Below are 6,207 nucleotides of genomic sequence, written 5' to 3' on the forward strand. Positions count from 1 at the left end.
TTCCCCATATCTCTTCCTTATTTCACTTAACCACTCTATCTTAAATTACTCATGCTTGTTTCAGTAGCACATGTACTTAAGTTGGAACAATAGAGAGTTTGGCATGGCCTCTGTGAAAGAATGACATGCAAATTTGTGAAGCATTCCATATTTTTTAAAAAATGAGAAAAAAATTACTCCCAGATTTTCACTGTGTTTGTGCATATCACCTTTTGTTTAGGTTGAATTATATCCAAAGATAATATTTCCGGAAGTGAGATAACTGTGAGTGACAGGGTATGAGCATTCTTATTACCCTTGATGTAAATTGCCAAGCTTTCAGGCATGGCAGCTGTCAGCCTATAATTCCAGCACTTTGGGAGGCTGAGGTGGGAGGATTGCTTGAGGCCAGGAGTTGGAGGAGGCAGTATAATGAGTCACTGTCTGTATTATTTTAAAAAAATTTCCAAGCTTTATCCCGGAAGGTTTATATACAATTTAAACACCACTGATAGTACAAGAAAATGGCCATTTCACTGCACTTTCACTGGCACAGGTATTATAATTTAACAAGTTACTTTCTGTGTGATAAATAAAAGACTTCATATTACTTTGTCACCTTTTTTTTTTTTTTTTTTTTTTTGAGACACAGTCACGCTCTGTCGCCCAGGCTCTAGTGCAGTGGTATGATCTTGGTTCACTGCAACCTCTGCCTCCCAGGTTCAAGCAATTCTGCCTCAGCCTCCTGAGTAGCTGAGATTACAGGCACACACCACCACACCTTGCTAATTTTTGTATTTTTAGTAGAGATGGGGTTTCACCGTATTGATCAGGCTGGTCTCAAACTCCTGACCTTGTGATCTACCCGCCTCGGCCTCCCAAAGTGCTGGATTACAGGTGTGAGCCATGTACCCGGCTTATTTGTCACACATTTTATCTTTCCTTGTGTTAGCTTCTTAGCTTTATTTCTTTATTGTCCTTTTTTTTTTTCTTTTTTTTTTTTTTTGAGATGAAGTCTCGCTCTGCCTCGCAGGCTTGAGTGTAGTGGCACAGTCTCAACTCACTGCAGTCTTGACCTCCTGGTCTCAGGTGATCCTTCCACCTCAGTACTTGGGTTTATGGGCACATGCCACTATGCCTGGCCAATTTTTTTAAATTTTTAGTAGAGACGAGGTCTTGCTTTGTTTCTTAGGCTGGTCTGGGACTCCTGGCCTCAAGCGATCCCCCCACCACCCCCTCCCAAAATACTAGTATTATAAGTGTGAGCCACCATGCCTGGGCTGTCCATGTCTTTTCCATTTATTTATGGAATTAATTTGTCTTTTACTAATGCGATGATCTGTTTAATCTTTTATTAAATTATAAAAATAGTAAATACTTTTAAATAAATAAGTGAAAAATTTCCTTCAGTCTTTAGACCCATAATCTTATATCAGGAAATAATTGCTATTGAGAAAATGGGCCATATCCTTCAAGATACATACATGGTGATTGAACATCACTTCACATTTTCATATTTCGTGGACATTTGTGCCAATACCTATTGATCTATCTTAATCCTTTTCATGGTTGCATAATATTTTGTTATATAGATGTATCACAGTTTACTCATCAGCTGCTGTAGGCATTTAGGCTCCTTCTAATATTTGCTTTGAGTTCTTTATATAATTAAAAATTAACCCCCTCAGCCAGGTGTGAGGTCACACCTGTGTGGTGTTACAGGCAGGTCACACCTGTAATCCCAACACTTTGGAAGGTTGAGGTGGGAGAACTGCCTGAGTGTGGGAGATCACCACCAGCCTGGTCAACATAGGGACACTTTGTCTCTACTAAAAATTAAAAAAATATTGAGCTACACATTGCACTGTATACCTGTAGTCCCAGCTACTGAGGAGGCTAAGACTGGAGGATCACTTGAGCCTAGAAGGTTGAGGCTGCAGTAAGCTATGATCACACCACTGCACTCTAGCTTTGGTAAGAGCAAGACTGTTTCTTAAATAAAATAAAAATTAGATGGGAATATTGCTCGAGCCCTGGAGGTTGAGGCTTCAGTTAACTGTGATTGCACCACTGCAGTCCAGCCTAGGCGATAGAGCAAGACCCTTTTTCTAAAAATAAAATTAAAAGTAACCTTCTATTTCCCAGTAACACTTTCCCTCCTATGTTTCTGCTGGAAGCCCTTGCATTTTGTTTGTTTTTCACATACCATTTAAAACTTTTAAGTACTGATGTCTGTCTGTGTCATCCCTCTTTTTTCTTTTCTTTTCTTCTTTTTTTTTTTTTTTTTTTTTAAGAATGTGTTTTTGTCACTCCAGCTGGATCTACCATGAAAGACTTCTGAATCCAGGAAGAGAGGCTGACTGGGCAACATGTTATTCAGGTACAAAAAGACTTGGACTATAACTCAAAAATGATCAAATAATAGTGCATGCATCAAGTGCAATGGGAAGCTCTTCTGGAGGGTGAGAGAAGCTTCCAGTTAAGTTGACATTGAAGCCAGGTCCTGAAAGATGAGGAAGAGTTGTATGAGAGTGGGGAGGGAAGAGGGACGTGGAGGGATGAGGAATGGGCTGGGATGGGATGGAGTGAGCAGCCCAGGCAGGGAAATCAGCACTGTACAGACCTGGACAATGAAGATGGCACATTTTGTTCAGGGAATGGTGAATTAAGTGTGGCAGGAATGCTTTGTAGAGACAGTAATTTGCTTGTATGGAATTTTGCCCGAGACCTCATTACAGTTTCTAAGTTTTTGTGTTATCATGCATCACTGTCCTTGTCAAACAGTGTGATGATCACAATAACATCAAGCATAGTATTTCATTAATTCTCACAAAAACAGGTCGGTGCCACAGTTATCCCCATTTTATACATGAAATGATGAAGGCTTAGGGTTAATGAGCGATTTGCCCAAGCTCACATGGATATTAAGACTGAGTCAAATGTTAGGTCTGGTCTGACTTTAGTGCTTGCCTTGTTCATGAGCACCATGCATTGTCTCTCCTATGCAGTTAAGCAGGTAGACAGGTGAGAGAACTCATGTTTTTCTCTACTCACACACTTCTAACCAAATGTATGTGTGGAGTTTCTACAGCAATTCTCCAACTCTCTGGATGCCAACTACGTATTCCACAATTCCATTTTGACACTACCTGGGATTAGTGCAGACCTCACAGGTTAGGGGCTCAGTCCCACAAGACCACCCTTACTTCAGATGCCAATTGCAAGTCCTAGATTGTCACCTGTATTTCGACCAACCAGTTAGAAATCAGAGTTTCCCGTGACTCTCTTCTTCAGTTTAGTTATTTGCTAGAACAACTCACAGAACTTAGAAAAACAGGTTTTTCCTTTTCTTTCTTTCTTTTTTTCTTTTTTTAAAAGACAGGGCCTCGCTCTGTTGTCCAGGCTGGCGTGCAGTGGTGCAATCGTAGCTCATTGAAGCCTCAACCTCCAGGGCTCAAGTGATTCTCCTGCCTCAGCCTCTCAAGTAGCTGGAATTACAGGGTTCCCACCACCACATCTGGCTGATTTCTTTTATTTTTTGTATAGATGGGGTCTTGTTATGTTGCCCAAGCTGGTCTCAGATTCCTTGACTCAAGTGATTTCCCCCCACCTCTGCCTCCCAAAGTGCTAGGATTACAGGCATGAGCCACCTCATCTGGCCAGCTTATTTTCTCTTACTGGCCCAATGTAAAGGCTCCATCTCAGGAACAGCCAGTGAAAGAGGTGCACAGGGCAAGGTAAGTGGGGAGAGGCACAGAGCTTCCATGCCCTCTGTTGGGCACGCTACCCTCCCAGCACCTCCTTGTGTTCAGTGGACACAGAAGTTCTCCAAACCCTGTTGTTTGGGTTTTTATGGAGGCATGATTGATTGACCATTGGTAGCTAAGTCAATCTCCAGTCCCTTTTGCCTCCTGGAGTTCGGCAGGTGAGGCTGAAAGTTCCAAGCCTCAACAAATGTGGTTGGGGCTGGGCGCAGTGGCTCATACCTGTAATCCTAGCACTTTGGGAGGCCGAGGCGTGCGGATCACTTGAGGTCAGGATTTTGAAACCAGCCTGACCAACATGGTGAAACCCCATCTCTACTAAAAATACAAAAATTAGCTGGGCGTTGTGGCACATCCCTATAATTCCAGCTACTCAGGAGGCCGAGGTAGGAGAATTGCTTGAACCTGGGGGGTGGAGGTTGCAGTGAGCTGAGATTGTGCCATTGCACTCCAGCCTGGACTACAAGAGCCAAACTCCATTTAAAAAAAAAAAAAATGTGGTTGGTTCCTCTGGCAGCCAGCCCTCCTCCTGAAGCAGTCTGGGAGCTTGCAGCCACTCTGGCAGCTCAACAGCATCCCACATGCATGCTTACCATGCTGCAGATCTGAAAGACCTTAGAGGCTCTTGTGTCAGGAAACTGGGACTAAGACTGAATATTAAAACAGAAAATGCTCCTATTACCTCCGTCACTAAGGACTTTATAAGAGCTTTAGAAGTTCTACGCCAGGAACCAGGGGCAGAGACCAAATGTATATTTCTTTTCTTATATTTGAGACAGAGTCTCGCTCTGCCACTGAGGCTGGAGTGCAGTGATGTGATCATAGCTCACTGCAGTTTTGACCTCCTAGGCTAAAGCAATCCTCCACCTCAGCGTCTCCAGTAGCTGGAACTACAGGCATGCATCACCATGTCCAGCTGATTTTAATTTTAATTTTATAAAGGCGGAGTCTTCCTGTGTTCCCCAGGCTGGTCTCGAACTCTTGGCCTCAAGCGTTCCTTTCTCTTTGGCCTCCCAAAGTGTTGGGATTACAGATGGGAGCCCCCATGCCCACCAATCAAGGATCTTTATAAGAGAAGGGAGGAGGTAGAAGAGTCAGAATTAGAGAAGGAGATGTGGTGATGGAAGAAGAGGTCAGAGAGGGAGATTTGAAGATGCTGCACTTTTGGCCTTGAATATGGAGTCAGGGGCCATCTTCAAGATGAGTCAAGGAATGGGGGTGGCTTCTAGAAGCTGGAAAAGGCAAGGGAGCACATTCTCTCGAGCCTCCAGAAGGAATGCAGCCCCTCTGACACCTGACTTCAGCCTTAATAGACCTAGTTGGGCTTCTGGACCCCAGAACTGTAAGGTGGTAGATTTGTGCTGTTTCAAGCCACTAAATATAGGGTAGTTTGTTGTAGCAGCAAGAAAAAATGAACATGAAGCTGGGGCTTTATGTTACAGTTGCTCATGCCTGTAATCCCAGCACTTTGGGAGGCTGAGGTAGGAGGATCGCTTGAGCCCAGGAGTTTAAGACCAGCCTGGACAACATAATGAGACCTCCTGTCTCAAAAAGTTTTTTTTAAAAAAGGCTGGGCGCGGTGGCTCACATTTGTGATCCCAGCACTTTTAGGAGTCTGAGGGGGTTGGATCATGAGGTCAGAAGTTCAAGACCAGCCTGGCCAAGATGGTGAAACCCCATCTCTACTAAAAATACAAAAATTAGCCAGGTGTGGTACCTGTAATCCCAGCTACTCGGGAAGCTGAGGCAGAGAATCACTTGAACCTGAAAGGCAGACTTTGCAGCGAGCTGAGATCACATTGTTACACTTCAGCCTGGACGACTGAGACTCTGTCTCAAAAAAAAAAAAAAAAAATTAGCCAGGCATTGTGGCATGTAGCTGTAGTCTCAGTTCCTAGGGAGGCTGAGGCAGGAGGATTGTTTAAGCCTGGGAGGTTGAGGTTGCTGTGAGCTATGATTGCACCACTGTACTCCAGCCTGGGCAATAGAGCAAGACCTTGTTTCAAAAAGAAAGAAAGAAATGAGCATGGTGGGAATGGGGACAAATGGCAATGTTGAGTAGAGTGGTCAGGGTTGGCCTCCTAAGTGAATATTGAGCAAAAGTTTGAAGCAGATGATGGAGCTGGCCAAGGTGCTGAGGGAAGAGCACTGTAGGCTGAATCAACAGGATAAAGGCATTAGGAGGAAACTTCCTGGTGTGTCTGAGGCTCTGGAAGGAGGCCAGTGGAGCAAAGAGAGAGAGGGAGCGAAGTTGGCGAGGAGGTCAGGGAGTTGCTGGGCTGGGATCGGTACAGATCGTGTAAGCCCTGGGACGCTATTCCTGGGGCTTTGGCTTTTACTCTGACTAAAATGGGAACCACCGAGGGGTTCTGAGCAGAGAGGCGACATGATCTGTCTCCTGATTTAAAGCACGCCCTGGCTGCCAAGTTGAGAAAGACTCTGGGAAGATTTGTGTAGAAGCATG

General features: G+C 44.3%; 1 non-coding gene across 1 annotated transcript; it reads left to right on the forward strand.

Moving 5' to 3' along the window:
- Positions 1-51: 51 nt before the first annotated feature.
- On the forward strand, positions 52-155 carry LOC140709738 (U6 spliceosomal RNA). The gene has a single exon (XR_012090481.1). It is a non-coding gene; the product is annotated as a U6 spliceosomal RNA (small nuclear RNA).
- The last annotated feature ends 6,052 nt before the right edge of the window (positions 156-6,207 follow it).

Source organism: Chlorocebus sabaeus, chromosome 21, assembly GCF_047675955.1.
Source record: "Chlorocebus sabaeus isolate Y175 chromosome 21, mChlSab1.0.hap1, whole genome shotgun sequence".
Taxonomy (NCBI): Eukaryota; Metazoa; Chordata; class Mammalia; order Primates; family Cercopithecidae; genus Chlorocebus; species Chlorocebus sabaeus.